This window comes from Scyliorhinus torazame, chromosome 5 (genome assembly GCF_047496885.1).
Source record: "Scyliorhinus torazame isolate Kashiwa2021f chromosome 5, sScyTor2.1, whole genome shotgun sequence".
Taxonomy (NCBI): Eukaryota; Metazoa; Chordata; class Chondrichthyes; order Carcharhiniformes; family Scyliorhinidae; genus Scyliorhinus; species Scyliorhinus torazame.
Genome location: NC_092711.1, coordinates 191,980,584 through 192,005,978, shown reverse-complemented (window position 1 = coordinate 192,005,978; position 25,395 = coordinate 191,980,584). Strand labels below are relative to the sequence as shown.

The 25,395-nt window shown below is 48.4% G+C and overlaps 1 long non-coding RNA gene across 2 annotated transcripts in view; it reads right to left on the bottom strand.

Annotated features, from left to right (window-relative positions):
• Positions 1–4,530: 4,530 nt before the first annotated feature.
• LOC140420853 (uncharacterized) overlaps positions 4,531–25,395 on the bottom strand; it is a 46,607-nt gene continuing 25,742 nt past the window's right edge. Inside the window, exons 2-3 of one of the 2 annotated variants that reach the window (XR_011946618.1) lie at positions 6,982–7,886; positions 4,531–6,844 (exon numbers count right to left, since the gene is read on the bottom strand). This is a non-coding gene — a long non-coding RNA (uncharacterized lncRNA). Of the gene's footprint in view, positions 7,887–25,395 lie in introns of both variants that reach the window. The other variant, XR_011946617.1, reaches the window with a different exon arrangement.

Here is a 25,395-nt window from a genome sequence, read left to right as displayed (position 1 = left end):
ACGATCTGCTCTTATATGTGTCGGACCCACTGGAAGAAATTATGGGGATTCTGGGGGATTTTGGCCGGTTTTCGGGCTACAAACTGAACATGGGGAAAAGCAAGATGTTCGCGATCCAGGCAAGGGGACAGGAGGGGCAATTGGGAGAGCTGCCGTGTAGAGTGGTGGGGGAAGCTTTCGGTACCTGGCCATCCAGGTGGCGCGGGAATGGGAATGGCTGCACAAGCTTAATCTGGCCCGACTAGTAGACCAAATGAAGGAGGATTCTCGGAGGTGGAATGTGTTCCCGCTGTCACTGTCTGGGAGGGTCAGACAGTGAAAATGACGGTTCTCCCGAGATTCCTGTTTGTGTTTCAGTGTCGCACCATCTTTATTCCTCGGTCCTTTTTTAAACGAGTTAACAAGGTGATCTCGGACGAAAGAGAAAATGCTGGAAAATCTCAGCAGGTCTGGCAGCATCTGTAGGGAGAGAAAAGAGCTACATTTCGAGTCCGATGACTCTGTCAAAACTAACAGAGAAAGTGGGAAATATTCATACTGTGGAGTGAGAATGAAAGATGAGTCATAGCCACAGAAACCCAGGGAAACCGGGTGCTAATGGCCACAGAAACCAAGGGGAAAGAGTACTCATGGCAGTCCCCAGAGAGAACAAAAGATGTGAAAGGCCAAACATCAGAGGATGAACTGGAGATATGGGGGGAGGCGAAGGAGGAAGCAGAGGGGAAAGGTTAAGGAAAGATGGATAAGATTGGGGGGGGGGGGGATTGAATATATATTAAGAAAGACAAGAAATGGTAAAAGACAGAATAAATGAAATGGGATGAAAACAAACGGGTTGAGGTGGAGTAGAGCTGATCATCTGAAGTTGTTGAATTCGATGTTGAGACCGGAAGGCTGTAGCGTGCCTCACCGGAAGATGAGAAGTTGTTCTTCCAGTTTGCGTTGAGCTTCACTGGAACATTGCAGCAGGCCAAGAACAGACATGTGGGCATGGGAGCAGGGTCTTTTGTTAAAATGGTAAGCAACGGGAAAGTCAGGGTCCTCAATGTGCACAGACTGAAGATGCTCAGCAAAGCGATCACCCAGTCTGCGTTTGGTCTCTCCGATATTGAGAGCAGGGAATGCAGTAGACCAAATTGGAAGAGATGCAAGTAAAACGCTGCTTAACCTGGAATGTGTGTTTTGGGCCTGGGATGTTAAGCATGGAAGAGGAAAGGCGCAGCTGTTACACCTGCGATTGCATGAGAAGGTGCCATGGATGATGGGAGAGGTACTGGGGATGGTGGAGGAGTGGACTAGTGGACTAGATTATCTCGAAGGGAATGGTCTCTGCGGAATGCTGACAGAGCGAGTGAAGGGAAGATGTGTTTGGTGGTGGCATCACGCTGGAGTTGGCAAAAATGGCAGAGGATTATGCTTTGCATATGGAGGCTGGTGGGATGAAACGTGAGAACGGGGGGGGGGGACTCTATCCTTGTTCTGGGAGGGAGTGGAGGGGGCAAGGTAGTGGCGCGGGAGATGAACCGCACACTGTTGAGGGCCCTGTCCACAACTGTTGGTGGGAAATTACGGTTGAGGAAGGAACACATTTTCGAAACACCATTTTGGAAAGTGGTATCATTGGAACAAATGCGACGGAGGCAAAGAAGTTGAGAGAAAGGGATGGAGTTCTTACAGGGTGTAGGGTGCGAAGAGCTGTAGTCCAGATAGCAGTGGGAGTCAGTAGGCTTGTAATGGATATTAGTACATAGTCTACTGCCGGAAATGAAGACAGAAAGATCAAAGAAGGGAAGGTAAGTGTGAGATGGACCAGGTGAAAGTGATGGAGGAGTGGAAACTGAAAGCGAAGAAGTTGATGAATTTTCCCAGGTCCGGGCGAGAGCATGACGCGGCACCAAAATAGTCATCAATGTATCGGCTGGTGGAGTAACGTGCCGGCGGGAACGGCAGAGGCGCCGTTACCAACGCCCCCAAACTAGTGCCCTTACAAGATGCCACCTCTACTCGCTCCCACACCGTCCCCCCCCCACACCCCCCACCATCCACTTCCTAATCATTGCTATATTTGCCACCCAGTAATAATTACTAAAGTTCGGGAGTGCCGAGGTGATCTTGGGCTTTGTATGGGCGGGTGAGACCCCTTGAGTTAAAAAGATGTTGGAGCACAGCCGGGGGGATGGCGGGCTGGCACTCCCGAACTTTCAAAGCCCTCGAAGTCGGATCCTGGCTAACTGACCTGGCTAGTTTTCTCTGTCTGGAGAAAATCAAGTTTGCCTTGAGAGGGTCAACGTTAGGGTTCGCCCGAAGGTGGCAGCAGTTTGTCGACTTCTTTAGGGAAAATTAACCGTCAGCAGAAAGGGGGGGGGGGGAGGGTTAGTTTAGTGTAGAGTAGGGGGTTAGAAAAGTTGGGACCTGTGAAAGGAAGACAGCTTTTGGACTATGCTTATACTTGTATGTACACTGTTTCTTTTGTTAGTGTTATAAAACCATAAATACCTCAATAAAATGTTTATTATAAAAAACCAAAAGGTTGCTGCATAAGATAATGATGCATGGTGTTAAGGGTAAAGTAGGAGCATGGATAAAGGATTGGTTAATTAATAGAAAGCAAACAGTGGGGATTAATGGGCGTTTGGTTGACAGTCAGTAGCTAGTGGTGTCCCTCAGGGATCTGTATTAGGCCCACAATTTACATAGATGATTTGGAGTTTGGGACCAAGTGCAATGTGTCCAAGTTTGCAGATGACACTAAGATGAGTGGTAAAACAAAAAGTGCAGAGGATACTGGAAGTCTGCAGAGGGATTTGGATAGTTTAAGTGAATGGGCTAGGGTCTGGTCAATGGAATACAATGTTGACAACTGTGAGGTTATCCATTTTGGTAGGAATAACAGCAGAGGGATTATTACTCAAATGATAAAATATTAAAACATGCTGCTGTGCAGAGAGACCTGGGTGTGCTAGTGCATGAGTCGCAAAAAGTTGGTTTACAGGTGGTTAAGAAGGCAAATGGAGTTTTGTCCTTCATTGCTAGAGGGATGGAGTTTAAGACTACGGGGGGTTATGCTGCAATTGTATAAGGTGTTAGTGAGGGCACACCTGGAGTATTGTGTTCAGGTTTGGTCTCCTTACCTGAGAAAGGACGTACTGGCACTGGAGGGTGTGCAGAGGAGATTCACTAGGTTAATCCCAGAGCTGAAGGGGTTGGATTACGAGGGGAGGTTGAGTAGACTGGGACTGTACTCGTTGGAATTTAGAAGGATGAGGGGGGATCTTGTAGAAACATATAAGAATATGAAGGGAATAGATAGGATAGATGTGGGCAGGTTGTTTCCAATGGCAGGTGAAAGCAGAACTAGGGGGCATAGCCTCAAAATAAGGGGAAATAGATTTAGGACTGAGTTTAGGAGGAACTTCTTCACCCAAAGGGTTGTGAATCTATGGAATTCCCTGCCAAGTGAAGCAGTTGAGGCTCCTTCATTAAATGTTTTCAAGATAAAGATAGATAATTTTTTGAAGAATAAAAGGGTTATGGTGTTCGGGCAGGAAAGTGGAGCGGAGGCCAAAAAAGATCAGCCATGATCTCATTGAATGGTGGAGCAAGCTCGAAGGGCCAGATGGCCTACTCCTGCTCCGAGTTCTTATGTTCTTATGTCTACTTTCTTGACTACCTTGTCCACTTGTGTTGCCACTTTCAAATATCGGTGGACCTGCACACCCAGATCTCTCTGACTCCCTATATTCCTGAGAGCTTTGCCATTTACAGTCTATTTCGTCTCTGTGTTTGACCTACCAAAATGCATGACCTCACATGTGTCTGGATTAAATTCCATTTGCCATTTCTCTGCCCAAGTCTCCAACCTATCTATGTCCTTCTGAATCCTCTGACGATCCTCAACACTATCTGCCACTCTAGCAACCTTGATGTCATCCACGAACTTCACTATCTGCCACTCTAGCAACCTTGGTGTCATCCACAAACTTACTAATCAGACGAGCCACATTTTCCTCCAAATCATTTATGTATACTACAAACAAGGCCCCAGCACAGATCCCTGTGGAACACCACTAGTCACAACCTTCCATTCAGAAAAAAAACACCCTTCTACTGCTACCCTTTGCCTTCTGTGACCGAGCCAGTTCTGTATCCATCTTACCACCTTACCTCTGATCCCGTGTGACTTCACCTTTTGTACCTGGGACTACTCATCCCGGAATGGACACAGCAGCCCTGGAAAATAGATGCCACACTTGCCGAAGATCAGCCTACGATACCCTGGTTATATGTGGTTCACCCCACCAGATGCAGACGAATGTGAGATGGCATCCTATGGGAACACCCCAATAAGAGTGTCACCTATGAATTGCAATAACCAAAAGGTGTACAGGAAGGACAATGGGGGCTCCGATTACTGCTCTTTAAAGACAATCCTCATCAGTGATTGGTGGACATACACTAACCATGGTTGTATAGGGCTAACCTGCCTAGCCGATGCCTGGAGAAAGGACAAATTAGGACAGAGATGCCCGGTAAAGTAACTCAGAATGAATATGTTTATTAAATAATTTTAAATGGGTTACGGCCAACAGCGAGCTCACCCTTCCTCACTTTTCCCGAAGTCACCCCAGGTTCCCAAAACAGGTTCATATTAAATAAATGGGGAAGATATTATTTGAAAACACCCACTATGAATTGTTACTTGTGGTAACCAAACCGGAACACAGATGCCAAGATGGTGCCCCTTCCCACTCAGGAACCTGAAGGTTACTAAGCAAAGAGACTGGGTTGGACAAGGGAGAGGAGACATCAAGGTCAAGGGGTGCAAGAGAAGTGAAATCTTGATTGACTTGGCGACCGCATATGGGGCATGGGTATCCACCATTAACACGCATGTTTGGCTGATTTGGACAATAAGCTCAGAGTCCTAACTCGATAAATCAAACTGACCTTGGGCAGCTTAAATGAAAATGCTCGGCAGGACACCAAGGGAGATTTGGCTGGGAACAGGGCCAGTAGCCTTATGGTTGCGGTACTAGGACACACCCAAACCATTAATCAGATCGCCTGAGGGTGGGTGGAAGATGATGCCACGCAACAGAACCAAACCCAGTGTAGCATCGATGGGCAATGAATGGTTGAGCAATTAAGAGAAAACCTCGACTGGGAGAAGAGGGGGAAGGTTTCATCCTGGATCAGTGAGCAATTTGAACACCTGTACCGGGGGGAAAAGGCACTCCAATATCACTTCCTGCCAACTGCGGCAACTGACCAAGGCCTGGTCTAAAGACAGTTGTAGGGGGATCCCGGGAACCATCCTAGGGATGGCGATCCCTGTAATCTTAAAGGACAAGGTCAGGTTGAGATTCTTTGAAGCTGAAAACATAGGAATCATCCAAGGAGGAATGTGGATGGGGTATCAGGGGACCCTACCATACGTGGTCAAGAAAGAAGGGAAACTCATAGGAACTAGTCTGCAGAAACACACAGACAAAATGGTCAGGTGCCCATATCCGGTGTATGAAAACGAACATGCGTGGTGTGGATTCAGGACAACAACTGACCTAAATTGTACTTTTGGAAATTCGGAAAAGGATGTCACCCGGGAACTTACAGGGGGAGGGAGAATACTGTATCGCCACCTCGCTAGCAAAATACCAGTTTGGAGCAACATGTACCTTTTGCGTTAGGCCACACGACCCTGCTAGGATAGGATTAATTGAGATGGTGGACATATACCAGAGAGAGAAAATAGTAATAAATGTGAGCGAGGAATTTGGACAAACTCTGGGGGAGTATTTTGAAAGATTTGACACCAGGATAACACTTCAAAAACCCCCAACAAATTCGGACACAACTGGTTACTACACACAAGACCTTTGTCCAAGTGGTGCAACAAACAGGAGAAATAAAGAAAAACATCAGTGAAATAAAAGTCATTGAACCAGACGTGGGCTTGGTAAGGTTCAATCTATGAATCATATGTCAGAGAGAACACCAAAGACATTCCTTTCTGGACATTTGGGTGGGAATCATCACTCAAAATTGTCCCAGTACCCATGAGAGTAGGACAGCATGTTGATATTAATTACACAAACTATCATAAACAATTCATAAGAGAATGAGACATTGTTTGTACAACTGCTCTATATTTATGAGGATGTGTGATTTGTTCACAACCGAATGCAATAGCACAGTGGGCTAAACAGCTGGCTTGTAATGCAGAACAAGGCAGCAGCGCGGGTTCAATTCCTGTACTAGCCTCCCCGAACAGGCGCCGTCATGTGGCAACTAGGGGCTTTTCACAGTAATTTCATTGAAGCCTACTTGTGACAATAAGCGATTATTATTAATTCGGAGGGGATGGTGAGGAGAAATAAGAGCTAGACATTTGCCTCAGTATTCATGACTCTAGTTACAAAGGTGGGATTACACCAGGTGACCCTCACCCTAAGGCAATGAAAAAGGTTAATCTGGACTATTTCCTGATAAGGAGAGGAACAGTCAGAATGAGGCAGAAAAGTCAAAAAATCAGTCTTCGTTGGCACAGTTTTATCACTGCTTCCGTGGTATGATTCCTCTGAGAAACAGTTCAACATTATTTCAGAGAGAAGAAGAAAGACATCACCTGTGCTGGAGGCACTTGAGGAATCCTACGACCTTGAGGGATAAGAAATGTCCACATTGTCATCAGTGCTTTTATAAGTGTATCTATCATATTGCTGAATAAATTCCATTAGATTTATAAATGAGATTTTTGTATCTTGTTAGATCAGGCACAGCTGAGGACTCCAATGTAATAAATGAAGAATTGCCATTCGGTGATACAACCTCTTCTTGAAATGTCCTGATGAATGCAAGATGAAAAACACATCAGCAATACTCAAATTAAGAACTTAAGTATTTTAAGTAAAAAAGGATTTATATCTCAAAAGCCCCAAAGGTAATGACAATGCCAATAGCAGAATACAATCCTGCAGTTACCTGTGAACACGTTGGTGTGTTCGCAAGTTGGATGACTGAGTGAATCCCTTCCCACATTCAGAGCAGACGAACGGCCTCTCCCCACTGTGCACTCGCTGATGTGTCTGTAGGTGCGATAGACGGGTAAATCCCTTACCACAAACGGAACAGATAAACGGTCTGTCCCCGGTGTGAACCTGCTGGTGTGTCAAAAGGTTTGAGGAGTTACTGAACCCCTTCCCGCACACGGAGCAGGTGAACGGCCGCTCCCCAGTGTGAAGCCGCTGGTGTTTCACCAGGGTGGATGAGCGAGTGAATCGCTTCCCACACACGGAGCAAATGAATGGTCTCTCGCCGGTGTGGGTATATTGGTGAGCTATCAGATCCTTTTTGCCTTTGAAGCTCTTCTGACAGTCAGAACAATTAAAAGGTTTGTTACTGGAGTGAACTCGTTGGTGCGTCGCAACATGGGAAGAGTGAGTGAATCCCTTCCCGCAGACAGAGCAAGTGAACGGTCTTTCCCCAGTGTGAGTACGCTGATGTATCTCCAGCTCCGACGGGTAACTGAATCCCTTCCCACAGACCGGACATTTCCACGGTTTCTCCATGGTTCGGTGTCCTTGTATTGCTCCAGATTGGATGGTCAGTTGAAGCCTCGTCCACAAAACGCGTATGGTTTCTCCTGGCTGTGAATGGTGCTTTGTTCAGGCTTTGCAATGGTTAAAGCTCTTTCTCGCTTGGGTGTGTGCGTGCATGTCCCTCGGTGCTTTTCAAGTCACACTGATGTTTGAAATCTTTTCGCACAGAACTGAAGAGACGAACATTATCTCCTTCCATATTCAAAGTCTGATAAATTGAATGACACTCCGATGTCAGCAGGATGTTTGGTTTGAGCTGTCTGCCTGTAAATCCTTCCTTTTCATTCCCTGTAAAAGGTGTTTACAAAAGGCATCACTGTAAGTACATACAAACATACAAAATAGGAGCAGAAGTCGGCCTATCTGCCCCTTGAACCTGCTCCACAATTCAATAAGATCATGGCTGATTTCTTTGTGTCAAGTTCCACACTCCCCATCTATCCCTGATAACCTTTGATTCCCTTGCCTGACAAGAATCGATCTACCTCCGCCTTAAAATTGTTCAGTGACCTCCCCCACCCCTCCTCCACCGCCTTCTGGGGCAGAGTTCCAAAGCCGCACAACCCTCAGAGAAAAAAGGATTCTCATCTCTGTCCGAAAAGGGGTTCCCTGTGGTGGAAAAGGGGTGGCCCGTGAGCTGATCAGCTGCACACAAGGTGGTTTTTCACCCTTTTTACCTGGTTAATGGGTATTTTGGAAGGAATTACAATAAAGCAAATTAAGTTAGTGGTTTCTCCTCCAGTGTGGGACATCAGCGGGTTATAATACAAAGCTTAAATCGAACAAAGCCCCCATTCAAGATTCAGAGGACAGTTCTGGCGCAGTGAAGGAAATTATGGAGGACCTCACAGTGTCGTCAACGTCCTCCCAATTGTCAACGGAGTAGTTAATGGAGTTTATCCTTGGTGCATTTAAGAAGCACAGGCAATAGATGCGGGATGACCTGTCCAAAATGATTGAGGTGGCAGCAGCTCTTTGCGGGGAGAAGGAAAGGGTGGAGCAGCGATGATTCGGGAGGTGGAGAGGGCGATCTCAGATCACAGCAACCGGAGTGTCGAGGGGCAGAGATTAAAATGCTGGCGGATGCCCACAAAGGACAATCAGGGGAATTGATCCAGGTGGAAAAACCTGAGGATAGATGGACTTCCGGAAGGAATTGGAGGTACGAACACCACCGAATGGTTGGCAAAGATAAATAAATAAAAATAACCTTTATTGTCACAAGTAGGCTTACATTAACACTGCAATTAAGTTACGGTGAAAAGCCCCTAGTCGCCACATTCCGGCACCTGTTTGGGTATACAGAGGGAGAATTCAGAATTCTCAGCTGGTACGGGAATTGAACCCGTGCTACTGGCCTTGTTCTGCATTACAAACCAGCTGCCTACTCCACAGATGTTTGTGATGCTGGACGGCGAGTGAAACCCTCTCAGAGATGGATTGGGCTCACTGTTCGCTGCGCCAGAAGCAGAGAGCAAGGGATCTGCCATAGGTGGTAATCATTCGGTTGCATAAATATTTGGCGAAGGTGGGTGAAGACCGCACGAGACCTGGGAGCGAGTCGGATCACGTCATTCAAATCTACCAAGACATTGGGGCTAACCTGGCGAAACATTGAGCGGACTTTAATAAAGCCAAGGCAGCGCTCTTTAGGAGCAAAGTCCGATTTGGGATGCTGTACCGGGCAAAACTATTGGTCACATTCAAAAATAGAGAAGACTATTTTAAATCCCAGAGGAGGCAAATGACTTTGTGAGAAAGAATGGTTTGGGGGAGAATTAAAGGCGATGATGTACAGTTTTGGTGTTATTTGAATATTTCAAGGTTTTACACGTTCATGTGTTGGTTCTTCACCATGGATGATGTTGGGATTACTTTGAGTTCAGCAATTTTCTCTTCACATGCATTTGGGATATTGGGCCCATTTAGGAGGAGTTCAGATTCGTTCTTCTCGGTTTGCACTAGTTCAGAGTGGGGAGTGGGGTTTGGGTTGAGTTCTTTTTGTTGTTTTCAAAGTACACAGTTGGTAGTGTTTATGGAGCAGTGTGGCAGTGTGAGGGAGGGGGCTGCAGCAGGTACTCTGGATGGGGGAGGGGTGCTGGTGTAGTTGGTGGCGGAGGCAGCAGGCCTAGGTTGGTTGGGTTTTTATTTTTCGGGGGGGGGGTGATTTTGGGAGTTGGCTGGGCGGGCTGAATGTTTGATGGGGCGAGGGGGCTGGGGTTCAAGTTATGAAGCTGAGGGGGGTGCGGAGGAGAATATAGTGCTACGACGCAGGTTTCTTGGTGGGTCGGTTTGGGAGAGGACGTCGATGTCGGACATTTTTGTGGGCCCGGAACTGAGGTGGACCTGGATTCGGCTGGATGTCCTCACAACGTGGATATGGCGGGTCCTTTGGGAGGGGAGGGGTGGTTCCAGATTCCTCGTTGGGATGATTACACGGAACGTGAGGGGGCTAAATGGTCTAGTCAAATGTTCCCGGGTGTTTGCGCATTTGAAGAGCTTGAAAGCCAATGTAATCTTTGTACAGGAGATGCATTTGAGGATTGGGAATCAGATGAGGATAAGGGAGGGATGAGTGGGGCAGGCCTACCATTTAAATTTTGATTTGAAGTCAAGGGGGGGGTTGTGGACTTGTTTAACAAGAGGGTAGCAGCCAGTAAGGTGCTGGACCCTCGGGACGATTTGTGATGGTGAGTGGGGTCTTGGCGGGGGTGCCGGTTGTCTCAGTCAACATTTACGCACCGATTTGAGATGACATGGATTTTACTGCGAAGGTGTTGGCGGCCAGCTCCAACCTCGACACTCATCAACTGATCATGGGGGGGTGATTTCAACTGCGTGTTGGACACGACGATGGGCAGGTCGAGCCCCAAATCCTTAATAACTTTGGGAATGGCGAAAGAGTTTGTGGTGTTTATGGAGTAGATGGGGGTTTGGGGGGAGGAGAGGGGAAAGCTGGTGGTGGATCAGTCGAGCTTGTGTCATCCGGGAGAGAGTTTTCCTTCTCCCACGTGCAGCGGGTGTATTCCCGAATGTACTTGTTTGTGGTGGAGAAATCAAAGAACAAAGAACAAAGAAAAGTACAGCACAGGAACAGGCCCTTCGGCCCTCCAAGCCCGTGCCGGCCATGCTGCCCGCCTAAATTAAAATCTTCTACACTTTCTGGGTTTGTATCCCTCTATTCCCATCCTAGTCATGTATTTGTCCACATGCCCCTTAAATGTCACTATCGTCCCTGCTTCCACCACCTCCTTCGGCAGCGAGTTCCAGACACCCACTACTTACCCTCTGTGTAAAAACAACTTGCCTCGTAAATCTCCTCTAAACCTTGCCCCTCGCACCTTAAACCTATGCCCCCTGGTAATTGACCCCTCTATCCTGGGGAAAAGCTTCTGACTTTCCACTCTGTCTATGCCCCTCATAATTTTGTAGACCTCAATCAGGTCACCCCTCAACCTCCATCGTTCCAGTGAGAACCAACCGAGTTTATTCAACCGCTCCTCGTAGCTAATGCCCTCCATACCAGGCAACATCCTGGTAAATCAGTACTCCTGGGAGTTGGTGAGGGCTGAGTACACTGCAATAGCAAGACAGGTCGAGTGTGAAGGTTAGACATGGCGCTCCTGGCGGTCACGGAGTTGTATGAAGATAGCCTCGGCCATAGGGAACTAAGTAGAGTGCAACCAGAATGGTGAGGTGCTGAAGGGGGTGGTCAGAGGGGAGGTAATTTCACACAAGACCCACAGGGACAAGGGAGGATGAACAGGCTGACTCAATTCTGGAAGTGGATCGGCAGAACTTCACAGCCCCAACAAGAGAGCTGTTAGTGGCGAGAAAGAAGTTGCAGGTAGAATTTGATCAAGTATCGACTGGGAAAACGACGAGCCAAATGCATCGCTCACAGGGCGCATTCTAGGAGTATGGGGAGAAGGCCAGCTGTCTATCAGCTCACTAGCCGAGATGACAGGCAGTTGCATGAGAGACAGCCAGGTTAAAGATAAGGGGAGGGCTGGCGATGGTTCTGGACAAAGTTAATGGCACATGAGGCATTTTGTCGGGCGCTGTGTAGGTCTGAGCCCCCAGCGGATGGCTTAGAGATGGCACAACTTTTAGACAGGCTGGGCTTCCCTGTTGTGGATAGGAGGAGGGGTCAGGGGTTGGATCGCCATTGGGGCTGGAGAAGGTAATTGGGTGCATCAGTTGCATGTATCGGGGAAAGCAGAGGGGACCGGATGGCTTTCCGGTGGAATTTCATAAGTAGTTTGCAGCATCACTGGCACTGCAGTTCTAGGGTGAGAATAGTTAGTTTGCAAAAATTAAAAATGCCAAACTGTTAGTAATATTTTTGAGTGTTTATTTTACAAGTTGGGAAAATGTTTGTATTGTTTGAAATAAAATATATTTTAAAAGAAAATCTCTGTACTAAAGAGCGACCCTCATTTTAAAACAGTGTCCCCTACTGCTGAACTCACCCTCAAATGGAAACCTTGTCTTATAGATACATAGCAGATAGGAGCAGGAGGAGGTCTTTGGCCAAACTGTTAGTAATATTTTTGAGTGTTTATTTTACAAGTTGGGAAAATGTTTGTATTGTTTGCTCAGCCATTTATCACGATCATGGCTGATCATCCAACTCAATAGCCAAAACCTGCTTTATCCCCATAGCTTTTGTTCCCATTCTCCCCAAGTGCTATATGCAGCCGCCCCTTGAATATATTCAAAGTTTTTGCATCAACTACTTCCTGTGGTAATGAATTCCACAGGCTCACCACTCTTTGAAGAAATGTCTCCTTATCTCTATCCGAAATGATTTACCCTGAATCCTCAGACTGTGACCCCTGGTTCTGGACACACCCATCATTGGTAACATCTTCCCTGCATCTACCCGGTCTAGTCCTGTTAGAATTTTATAAGTCTCTATGAGATCCCCCCTCATTCTTCTGAACTCAAGCGAGAACAATCCCAACCTAGTCAATCTCGAGGACAGTCCCGCCATCCTTGGAATCAGTCTGGTAAACCTTCGCTGCACTCCCTCGAGAGCAAGAACATCCTTCCTCAGAGAAGGAGACCAAAACTGCACATAATACTCCAAGTATGGCCTCATCAAGGCACTGTACAATTGCAGCTGCACAACCCTGCTTCTATACTCAAAACCTATTGCAATGAAGGAAGGATGTTCTCGCACTCGAGGGAGTGCAGCGAAGGTTTACCAGACTGATTCCAGGGATGGTGGGACTGTCATATGAGGAGAGATTGACTAGGTTGGGATTGTTCTTGCTGGAGTTCAGAAGAATGAGGGGGGATCTCATAGAGACTTATAAAATTCTAACAGGATAGACAGGGTAGATGCAGGGAAGATGTTCCCAATGATGGGTGTGTCCAGAACCAGGAGTCACAGCCTGAGGATTCAGGGTAAATCATTTCGGACAGAGATAAGGAGACACTTCTTCACACAAACAGTGGTGAGCCTGTGGAATTCATGACCACAGGAAGTGGTTGATGCTAAAACATTGAATATATTCAAGAGGCGGCTGGATATAGCACTTGGGGAGAATGGGATCAAAGGTTATGTGGAAAAAGCAGGATTAGGCTATTGAGTTGGATGATCAGCCATGATCGTGATGAATGGCGGAGCAGGCTCGAAGGGCCAAAAGGCCTCCTCCTGCTCCTATCCTTTATGTATCTGTGTAACATACCATTAGCCTTCTTTACCACCTGCTGCATCTGCATGCTTACCTTCAGCGAATGGTGCACAAGGACACCCAGGTCCCGCTGCACACTCCCCTCTCCCAATTTACAACCATTCAGGTAGTAATCTGCCTTCCTAGTTTTGCTTCCAAAATGAATAACCTCACACTTATCCAAATTATACTGCATCTGGCATTGGTTTGCCCACTCGCCCAATGTGTCCAGATCTTGCTGTAGAATCCCTGCATCCTTGTCACAATTCACCCTCCCTCGACTTCCGGGTACGGCTATGCAGAGGTAAGTCGCATGTTCGCAGCTCCCGCTTGGAACGGACTTTTGGGCTCTTTACAGGGCCCCCAATGGCATTTTTGCGACATTTCCCGGTGTGGGAAGAAGACTGCAACATTCCCCTGACAGTGTCCCCCAGGAATGGTATGTCTCTTGGTTACCAGACCCGGCAGAAACAGTAAAAGATTTAGCTGAGACCAAAGCCTCTTCCAGCATGCAGGCGGGGGAAAGGCAAGCTTAAAGGCTTCAAGCTGACTTGAGGGCCTTTATTAAAAAGGTGAATTCTAGCAGCAGAGGGAACAACTGTGAAAAGCTCTCACCAAGGCCGTTGAACAAGCGGGGACGAGGCTTCCGATGGCGGCCATGGAGGAGTAGGTCGCGCATTCGGCAGCTCCCGTCTGGAATGGACTTTCAGACCTTTTTCAGGAGTTTCCACAGACTTTTTGGGGCAGATTGGTGAAGCGAACACTGCCAAAAGGATTCCCTCTCGAGACTTCCGGTTGCGGCTATGCGGAGCTAAGTCGCACATTCGGCGGCTCCCGCAAAAACGGACTTTTGGGCTCTTTTCAGGGTCCCCAACGGCACTTTTTTGACGTTTCCCGGTGTGGGAAGGAGTTAATAACAGCTCCCCGTCAGTATATGGCTTTAACTAGGAGCGGGGCGACAAAAAAGGTGGTGATGGACCCTAAGAAGGGAGGGAAGAAGGACAAAATTGCGGCGGCGGAGACCAGGCAGCGTGGAGGCAGTGGGCGGAGGAGCAACAGGAGGGTATCCAGCGTTGCCTCAGAGAGATTAAAACGGACCTGCTAGAGCCAATGAAGGCTTCTATTGATAAGCTGCTGGAGATACAGATGACCCAGGGGGTGGCGATCCGAGAGGCTCGACAAAAGATCTCTGACAATGAGGACGAGATCTTAGGCCTGGCGGTAAAGGTGCTCCACAAGAAATGGCAGGAGCGGTTCGAGGAGATGGAGAATCGGTCGAGGCGGAAGAACCTGCAAATTCTGGGCCTCCCAGAGGGGCTGGACGTGGGGGCCTATGTGGTCTCCATGTTGAGCTCGCTGATGGGAGCGGGGTCCTTCCAGGGGCCCCTGGAGCTGGAAGGGGCCCATAGAGTGTTGGCGAGGAGGCCCAAGGCTAACAAGCCTCCGGGGGCGGTGCTGGTGCTGTTCCATCGGTTCGCCGATCGGGAGTGTGTGCTCAGGTGGGCCAAGAAGGAGAGGAGCAGCAGGTGGGAGAACGCAGAGGTTCGAATATACCAGGACTGGAGTGCGGAGGTGGCGAAGAGGAGGGCCGGGTACAATCGAGTGAAGGCGGTGCTGCACAGGAAGGGGGTGAAGTTTGGCATGTTGCAGCCGGCGCGACTGTGGGTTACCTACAAGGACCGGCACCATTATTTTGAGTCTCCGGAGGAGGCGTGGGCCTTTGTTCAGGCCGAGAAGCTGGACGCAGACTATGGGGCGGGATGGGCGATTGGAGATTGCGGTGGATATGTTATGCCCATTTTTTGTTCCGGGGGGGGGGGGGGGGGCCTTTGCATTTTTTTGGGTTTGTTTTTCTCTGTGTTTTTCTCTTTCGGGTTGGGGAGGGTGGATGGGGCGGGTTGGGCACTGTTTTGGTTGATGGCGGGGCCTGGTAGGTGGAGAGCGCAGGCTTTTTTCCCGCGCCGAAGACTGGGGGAGGGGGAGGGGGGGGGGAAGCGAGGATTGTTTCCCGCGCTTAGAACGGAGGGGGGCGGGGGAGAGCCTGTGGATGGGGAGCGGGAGAGGAGGGTGTGCCAAACAATGTGAGGAGTCGAAGGGGAGGCGGGAGTGGCCGGGGTCAGCAGGAGTCAGCTGACTTGCGGAAGTGCAATGGGGGGAGTAAACCAGCTAGGATGGGTCCTCGCTGGGGGGGGGGGGGGTGGGATCGAGTTGCTGCTGCTAAGGTCAAGGAGGAGCTGGAGCGAGTGGGGGGGGGGGGGTCGAGACGGGGGTATGCCGCTGTGGGGAACGGGCCGGGTGTGGGGTGCGGGTGCGTGGCTGGCCGAGGTGGGGTCATGGCTAGCCGGCGGGGGAGGGGGGCGGGTAGCCCCCTGATCCGGCTGATAACCTGGAATATAAGGGGACTGAATGGGCCGGTTAAGCAGGCCCGCGTGTTCGCGCACCTGAAGGGGCTCAAGGCGGATGTGGTTATGCTCCAGGAGACACACCTGAAGGTGGCAGACCAGGTAAGACTGAGGAAAGGGTGGGTAGGTCAGGTGTTTCACTCAGGGATAGATGCCAAAAATCGAGGGGTGGCGATCTTGGTGGGAAAGAAGGTGTCATTCGAGGCGTCGAGCATTGTGGCAGATAATGGCGGTAGGTACATAATGGTAAGTGGCAAGTTGCAGGGAGGTACTGGTCAAATGTGTATGCTCCGAACTGGGACGATGCGGGTTTTATGCGGCGTATGTTGGGTCGGATCCCAGACTTGGAAGTGGGGGTCTTGATAATGGGGAGAGACTTTAACACGGTGTTGGATCCGGCACTGGATCGCTCCAGGTCTAGGACGGGTAGGAAGCCGGCGGCGGCTAGAGTGCTGAGGGGATTTATGGACCAAATGGGAGGGGTGGACCCTTGGAGATTTGCAAGGCCGGGGGCGAGGGAATTTTCATTCTTCTCACATGTCCATATGGCGTATTCTCGAATCGACTTTTTCATTTTGAGTAGGGCGCTGATAGCGAGAGTAGAGGATACCGAGTATTCGGCAATAGCCATTTCGGACCACGCCCTGCATTGGGTGGACTCGGAGATGGGGAGGAGAGGGACCAGCGCCCACTGTGGCACTTGGAGGTGGGGCTGTTGGCGGACGAGGAGGTGAGCGAGTGGGTCCGAGGAAGTATAGAGAGGTACTTGGAGACTAACGACAACGGGGAGGTCCGAGTGGGGATGGTATGGGAGGCACTGTAGGCGGTGGTGAGGGGAGAGCTGATCTCCATTAGGGCCCACAAGGAGCGGAGGGAGTGGGGGGAGAGGGAGAGGCTGGTTGGGGAGATGGTGAGGGTAGACAGGAGGTATGCGGAAGAGCCTGAGGAAGGATTGTTGAGGAAGAGGCGCAGCCTCCAGGCCGAATTCGACCTGGTGACCACCAGGAAGGCGGAGGTGCAGTGGAGGAAGGCCTAGGGGGCGATCTACGAGTATGGGGAAAACGCAAGCTGGATGCTGGCGCATCAGCTTCGGAAGCGGGACGCAGCTAGGGAGATCGGGGGAGTTAAGGACAGGGGAGGGAGCGTGGTGCAGAGTGGGGTTGGCATCAATGGGGTCATCCATGAAGACCAGACGGGGTTTGTGAAGGGGGGACAGTTGAACGCGAATGTGCGGAGGCTTTTGAACGTTATCATGATGCCGGCGAGGGAGGGGGAGGCGGAGATAGTGGTGGCGATGGACGCTGAGAAAGCCTTCGATAGGGTAGAATGGGGGTACCTGTGGGAGGTGCTGAAGAGGTTCGGGTTTGGGGAGGAATTTGTCAGGTGGGTCAGGCTGTTGTATGAGGTCCCGATGGAGAGTGTGGCCACAAATAGGAGGTGGTCCGAGTACTTTCGGTTGCACCGAGGGACGAGACAGGGGTGTCCTCTGTCCCCCCTGCTCTTTGCACTGGCGATTGAACCCCTGGCTATGGCACTGAGAGAGTCGAGGAACTGGAGGGGGTTGGTGCGGGGTGGGGAGGAGCATAGGGTGTCGCTTTATGCGGACGACCTGCTGCTGTATGTGGCGGACCCGGTGGGAGGAATGCCAGAGGCAATGAGGATCCTTAGGGAATTCGGGGTACAAGCTCAATATGGGGAAGAGCGAGCTGTTCGTAGTACAGCTAGGGGACCAGGAGAGGGGGATTGGCGAGCTCCCACTAAAAAGGGCGGAGAGGAGCTTCAGATATTTGGGGGTCCAGGTGGCCAGGAGCTGGGGGGCCCTGCATAGGCTTAACTTTACAAGGCTGGTGGAGCAAATGGAGGAGGAGTTGAAGAGGTGGGACGTGTTGCAGCTGTCCCTGGCGGATAGGGTGCAGTCAATCAAAATGACGGTGCTCCCAAGGTTTTTGTTCCTGTTCCAGTGCCTCCCCGTGTTTATCCCAAAGGCTTTTTTCAGGCTGGTTAACAGAAGTGTAATGGGGTTTGTGTGGGCGCGAAGGACTCCGAGGGCGAGAAGGGTGTTCCGGGAGCGGAGTAGAGATGGGGGGCGCTGCCCAACCTCTGTGGGTACTACTGGGCCACCAATGCGACGATGGTGCGCAAGTGGGTGATGGAGGAAAGGGGGCTGCATGGAAGAGGCTGGAGACGACGTCCTGTGTGGTACGAGTTTGGGAGCGCTGGCAACGGCGCCGCTGCCGCTCCCCCCAAGGAGGTATACCACGAGCCCAGTGGTGGTGACGGCTCGGAAACTTACCAGGTGATGCAGGAGGAGGAGGAGGCCTCGGTGGTGGAGTTGAAAGGTAAATGGGAGGAGGAGTTGGGAGAGGAGATTGAAGAGGGGACGTGGACAGATGCCCTCGGGAGGGTGAACTCTTCTTCTTTGTGCCCAAGGCTCAGCCTCATACAGTTTAAGGTGCTGCACAGTCACACATGACCGAGACAAGGATGAGCCGGTTCTTTGGGGGTGAGGACAGGTGTGTTAGGTGCTCAGGGTGCCCAGAAAATCACACCCATATGTTCTGGGCATGCCCAGCGCTGGAGGAATTTTGGAAGGGCGTAGCGAGGACGGTGTCGAGGGTGGTAGGATCCAAGGTCAAACCGGGCTGGGGGCTCGCAATATTTGGGGTGGCAGAGGAGCCGGGAGTGGAGGAGGCGACTGAGGCCGGAATTCTGGCCTTTGCGTCCCTGGTAGCCCGGCGAAGGATTCTCCTTCAGTGGAAAGATGCGAGGCCCCCAAGCGTGGAATCCTGGATCAGCGATATGGCAGGGTTCATTAAATTGGAGAGGGTGAAATTCGCCTTGAGAGGGTCGGTACAAGGGTTCTTTAGGCGGTGGCAACCGTTCTTAGACCTTCTGGCAGAACGATAGACATTGGTCAATGGCAGCAGCAGCTCGGGGGGGGGGGGGGGGTTTACTTTATTTTGTTTGTGTTATTTACACTGGTGGGTCTGAGGGGGTGTATACACCTGTTGTGTAAAGTCGGGGTGTTAATGTTAATTTATTGTTTATGTACAGGGGTTTGGTGGTTGCTTTTTTGGATTGTGTTTTGTGCTTAACCCTGTTGGGTTCTTTTTTCTTTCTCATTTTGTTATTGATATTTTATGAAAACCTTTAATAAAAATTATTTTTTTAAAAAAGAACAATTCACCCTCCCACGTGATTTGGTTCATCTGCAAATTTTGAGATGTTACATTTTGTTCAGTCATCCAAAACATTAATATATATTGTGAATAGCTGGGGTCCCGCACCGATCCCTGTGGTACCCCACGAGTTACTGCCTGTCAATTTGAAAAGGACCCATTAATCCCTATTCTTTGTTTCCTCTCTGCCAACCAGTTTCTATCCTCTTCAATACATTTTCCCCAATCCCATGCACTTTAATTTTGCACAATAATCTCTTAAGCGGGACTTTGTCAAACACTTCCTGAAGATCCAAATATACCACATCGACTGGCTCCCCCTTGTCGTCTGTACTGGTTACCTCTTCAAAGAATTCCAACAGATTTGTCAAGCACGATTTTCCCTTCATAAATCCATGCTGACTCTGACTGATCCTGCCACTGCTTTCTAAATGTTCCGCTATGAAGTCCTTGATAATGGATTCAAGCATTTTCCCCACTACCGATGTTAGGCTTACTGGTCTATAATTCCTTGCTTTCTCTCTACCTCCCTTTTTGAATATCGGAGAGACGTGAGCGACACTCTGCAGGGACAGTTCCAGAGTCTATAGAATCCCAGAAGATGACCACCAATGCATCCACTATTTCCAGCGCCACCGCCATAAGCACTCTGGAATGCAGATTCTCAGACCCTGGGGATTTATCTGCCTTCAATCCCATCAGTTTTCCCAACACCCTTTCTCTACTAATGTTGATCTCCCTCCCTCATGTACTTCAATCAAGTCACGCTTCACTCTTCTAAACTCGAGTGGAAACAAGTACAGGATAGAGGTTCAGAACAGATAATTCTAGTTTCGATGAAACATTAGAACATAGAACATTACAGCGCAGTACAGGCCCTTGGGCCCTCGATGTTGCGCCGGCCTGTGAAACCACTCTAAAGCCCATCTACACTATTCCCTTATCGTCCATATGTCTATCCAATAACCATTTGAATGCCCTTATTGTTGGCGAGTCCACTACTGTTGCAGGCAGGGCATTCCATGCTTTTACTACTCTCTGAGTAAAGAACCTACCTCTGACATCTGTCTTATATCTATCTCCCCTCAATTTAAAGGTATGTCCCCTTGTGCTAGACATCACCATCCGAGGAAAAAGGCTCTCTGTCCACCCTATCCAATCCTCTGATCATCTTGTTTGCCTCAATTAAGTCACCTCGTAACCTTCTTCTCTCTAACAAAAACAGCCTCAAGTCCCTCAGCCTTTCCTCATCAGATCTTCCCTCCATACCAGGCAACATTCTGGTAAATCTCCTCTGCACCCTTTCCAATGCTTCCACATCCTTCCTGTAATGCGGTGACCAGAATTGCACGCAATATTCCAAATGTGGCTGCACTAGAGTTTTGTACAGCTGCAACATGACCTCATGGCTCCGAAACTCAATCCCTCCACCAATCAAAGCTAACACACCGTACGCCTTCTTAACAACCCTCTCAACCTGGGTGGCAACTTTCAGGGATCTATGTACATGGACACCGAGATCTCTCTGCTCATCTACACTGCCAAGAATCTTACCATTAGCCCAGTACTCGGTCTTCCTGTTATTCCTTCCAAAATGAATCACCTCACACTTTTCTGCATTAAACTCCATTTGCCACCTCTCAGCCCAGCTCTGCAGCTTATCTAGGTCCCTCTTTTGTTAAGTAATGGGTTAAGAGACATTGCAATTAGTTGTCTCATTTATGTTCAGTATCCATTAATTGACACTGATATGTAAAGGGGCTTCAGATGGCCTCTGTCAGGTGGTGTGTTGTTAGGAGTTTTGTGCAGAGGCTGTGGAAGTGAAATAAAGGGTGTTTGGTGAAAAGGAACAAGAACTTTAGACTCTTCATTTCACAGGAACTAAAACATCTAACAATGGTGGCAGAGAATGGTTGCTGTGCAAATGTGAAGGTTTGAAAGATACAACTTTTCCTGGTCAAACCAAGCAGTGAGTGAGAAGGAGAAGGAAAAAGAAAGATACATGGCTGAACCCAGGATAAAGATGGCTGGATATGACTATCCTCCCTTATTTTCTGAAAGGGAATCGTACGACCAATGGAGAAGTGCAGTAGTTATGTGGACTAAGGTAACTGCTTTGGGAAAGAGAAAACAAGGTATGGCATTGGCTCTTTCTCTACCATATGGCAGTAAAATCCTAAACAAAGTGCTTTCAGAGCTGGACTCAGAAGAAGGTCTGGAGACTTTATTACATTATATGGATAAGATTTATAAGAAAGCTTGTTAAGTGCGTATGAAGCATGGTCGGATTTTGATAAGTTCCGGAAAATTGAGGATATCTCCATGGAAGACAATGGAATTTGGCAGACTATATAAAAGGCTGCAGAAACACAATCTGGAATTTCCACAGTCTGTGTTGGCCTTTAAATTACTTGACTGTGCTAGAGTGAGCAACATGGATAGGCTCCTGGTTTTGACAGGAGTTCAGTTTACTGATAAGGATACCTTATTCGAACAGATGACAAAAGCTTTACAAAAGTTTCTGGGGAAACATTCGATTCCAATGGCTATGACCCAAATAGGTCAGTCTGCAATAAGGTAGAATATGGAAGATACACTAGTAACAGGATGGCTACGAACAGGGCTCAAGACCACCGAGACAAGGAAATTATGAAGACAGAAACCTAGTTAGAATCTACAATAGGAAGATGAACCCCGGAAATGCACGGGGCATGATAAATCGATGTTTTCGATGTGACTCTCAATACCATTATGCTTTCAACTGTCCAACTCGTTATGATAGAGTGTTTGAAGCGACACATGACACGGAAGAGTCAAAAGAGGAAAAAGATAGTGACCAGAAAGAAAGCATTGTCCTATTGACAAGCAGATTTACGCCAGTAATGAGGGTGTTGGTTGCAGAATGGGCTGTATTGGACAGTGGCTGCACATCTACTGTGTGTGGAATTGACTGGTTAAAATGTTACATGGGCTCTTTGAATGCTGAAAATCGTAACACGGTTAAGGAATTTGAAAGTTCCACACGTTTCAGGTTTGGGGATGATAATACTCTGAAGTCGCTGAAAAGAGTGGTGATCCCTTGCAATATTGCCGGAGGGAATCATTTCATTAGCACGGATGTTGTATCAAGTGAGATACCTTTGCTTCTGAGCAGACCGTCGATGAAGAAAGCACACATGAAACTGAATATGGAACAGGATAAGGCAACAGTTTTTGGAAAGACTGTGGACTTACAATTTACACAGTCAGGACACTATTGTATTCCATTACTGACAAATAAATTTTCAAGTAGAGTGGTTAAGGATGTGTTAATGGCAGTTGAAAATGGGACTTTAGCTGATAAAAAGCTGGTGGTATTAAAACTGCATAGGCAATTTGCACATCCGTCTCCTCGGAGGCTGAAAATGTATTTAAGGATGCATGGGTAAGGGATGACCATAAGACCATAAGACATAGGAGTGGAAGTAAGGCCATTCGGCCCATCGAGTCCACTCCACCATTCAATCATGGCTGATTTCAACTCCATTTACCCGCTCTCTCTCCATGGCCCTTAATTCCTCGAGAAATCAAGAATTTATCAACTTCTGTCTTAAAGGCACTCAACGTCCCGGCCTCCACCGCCCTCTGTGGCAATGAATTCCACAGACCCACCACTCTCTGGCTGAAGAAATTTCTCCTCATCTCTGTTCTAAAGTGACTCCCTTTTATTCTAAGGCTGTGCCCCCGGGTCCTAGTCTCCCCTGCTAATGGAAACAACTTCCCTACATCCACCCTATCTAAGCCATTCATTATCTTGTAAGTTTCTATTAGATCTCCCCTCAACCTCCTAAACTCCAATGAATATAATCCCAGGATCCTCAGACGTTCATCATATGTTAGGCCTACCATTCCTGGGATCATCCGTGTGAATCTTCGCTGGACCCGCTCCAGTGCCAGTATGTCCTTCCTGAGGTGTGGGGCCCAAAATTGCTCACAGTATTCTAAATGGGGCCTAACGAATGCTTTATAAAGCTTCAGAAGTACATCCCTGCTTTTATATTCCAAGCCTCTTGAGATAAATTACAACATTGCATTTGCTTTCTTAATTACGGACTCAACCTGCAAGTTTACCTTTAGAGAATCCTGGACTCGGACTCCCAAGTCCCTTTGCACTTCAGCATTCTGAATTTTGTCACCGTTTAGAAAATAGTCCATGCCTCTATTCTTTTTTCCAAAGTGCAAGACCTCGCACTTGCCCACGTTGAATTTCATCAGCCATTTCTTGGACCACTCTCCTAAACTGTCTAAATCTTTCTGCAGCCTCCCCACCTCCTCAATACTACCTGCCCCTCCACCTATCTTTGTATCATCGGCAAACTTAGCCAGAATGCCCTCAGTCCTGTCATCTAGATCGTTAATATATAAAGAGAACATCTGTGGCCCCAACACTGAACCCTGCGGGACACCACTCGTCACCGGTTGCCATTCCGAAAAAGAACCTTTTGTCCCAACTCTCTGCCTTCTGCCTGACAGCCAGTCATCAATCCATGTTAGTACCTTGTCTTGAATACCATGGGCCTTTATTTTACTCAGCAGTCTCCCGTGAGGCACCTTATCAAAGGCCTTTTGGAAGTCAAGATAGATAACATCCATTGGCTCTCCTTGGTCTAACCTATTTGTTATCTCTTCAAAGAACTCTAACAGGTTTGTCAGGCAAGACCTCCCCTTACTAAATCCATGCTGACTTGTCCTAATCCGACCCTGCACTTCCAAGAATTTAGAAATCTCATCCTTAACAATGGATTCTAGAATCTTGCCAACAACCGAGAACAAAGAACAAAGAACAAAGAAATGTACAGCACAGGAACAGGCCCTTCGGCCCTCCAAGCCCGTGCCGACCATACTGCCCGACTAAACTACAATCTTCTACACTTCCTGGGTCCGTATCCTTCTATTCCCATCCTATTCATATATTTGTCAAGATGCCCCTTAAATGTCCCTATCGTCCCTGCCTCCACTACCTCCTCCGGTAGTGAGTTCCAGGCACCCACTACCCTCTGCGTAAAAAACTTGCCTCGTACATCTACTCTAAACTTTGCCCCTCTCACCTTAAACCTATGCCCCCTAGTAATTGACCCCTCTACCCTGGGGAAAAGCCTCTGACTATCCACTCTGTCTATGCCCCTCATAATTTTGTATACCTCTATCAGGTCGCCCCTCAACCTGCTTCGTTCCAGTGAGAACAAACCGAGTTTATTCAATCGCTCCTCATAGCTTATGCCCTCCATACCAGGCAACATTCTGGTAAATCTCTTCTGCACCCTCTCTAAAGCCTCCACATCCTTCTGGTAGTGTGGCGACCAGAATTGAACACTATACTCCAAGTGTGGCCTAACTAAGGTTCTATACAGCTGCAACATGACTTGCCAATTCTTATACTCAATGCCCCGGCCAATGAAGGCAAGCATGCCGTATGCCTTCTTGACTACCTTCTCCACCTGTGTAGCCCCTTTCAGTGATCTGTGGACCTGTACTCCTAGATCTCTTTGACTTTCAATACTCTTGAGGGTTCTACCATTCACTGTATATTCCCTACCTGCATTAGCCCTTCCAAAATGCATTACCTCACATTTGTCCAGGTTAAACTCCATCTGCCATCTCTCCGCCCAAGTCTCCAGACAATCTAAATCCTGCTGTATCCTCAGACAGTCCTCATCGCTATCCGCAATTCCACCAACCTTTGTGTCGTCTGCAAACTTACTAATCAGACCAGTTACATTTTCCTCCAAATCATTTATATATACTACAAAGAGCAAAGGTCCCAGCACTGATCCCTGTGGAACACCACTGGTCACAGCCCTCCAATTAGAAAAGCATCCCTCCATTGCTACCCTCTGCCTTCTATGGCCTAGCCAGTTCTGTATCCACCTTGCCAGTTCACCCCTGATCCCGTGTGACTTCACCTTTTGTACTAGTCTACCATGAGGGACCTTGTCAAAGGCCTTACTGAAGTCCATATAGACAACATCTACTGCCCTACCTGCATCAATCATCTTAGTGACCTCCTCGAAAAACTCTATCAAGTTAGTGAGACACGACCTCCCCTTCACAAAACCGTGCTGCCTCTCACTAATACGTCCATTTGCTTCCAAATGGGAGTAGATCCTGTCTCGAAGAATTCTCTCCAGTAATTTCCCTACCACTGAAGTAAGGCTCACTGGCCTGTAGTTCCCGGGATTATCCCTGCCACCCTTCTTAAACAGAGGAACAACATTGGCTATTCTCCAGTCCTCCGGGACATCCCCTGAAGACAGCGAGGATCCAAAGATTTCTGTCAAGGCCTCAGCAATTTCCTCTCCAGCCTCCTTCAGTATTCTGGGGTAGATCCCATCCGGCCCTGGGGACTTATCTACCTTAATATTTTTTAAGACACCCAACACCTCGTCTTTTTGGATCACAATGTGACCCAGGCTATCTACACCCCCTTCTCCAGACTCAACATCTACCAATTCCTTCTCTTTGGTGAATACTGATGCAAAGTATTCATTTAGTACCT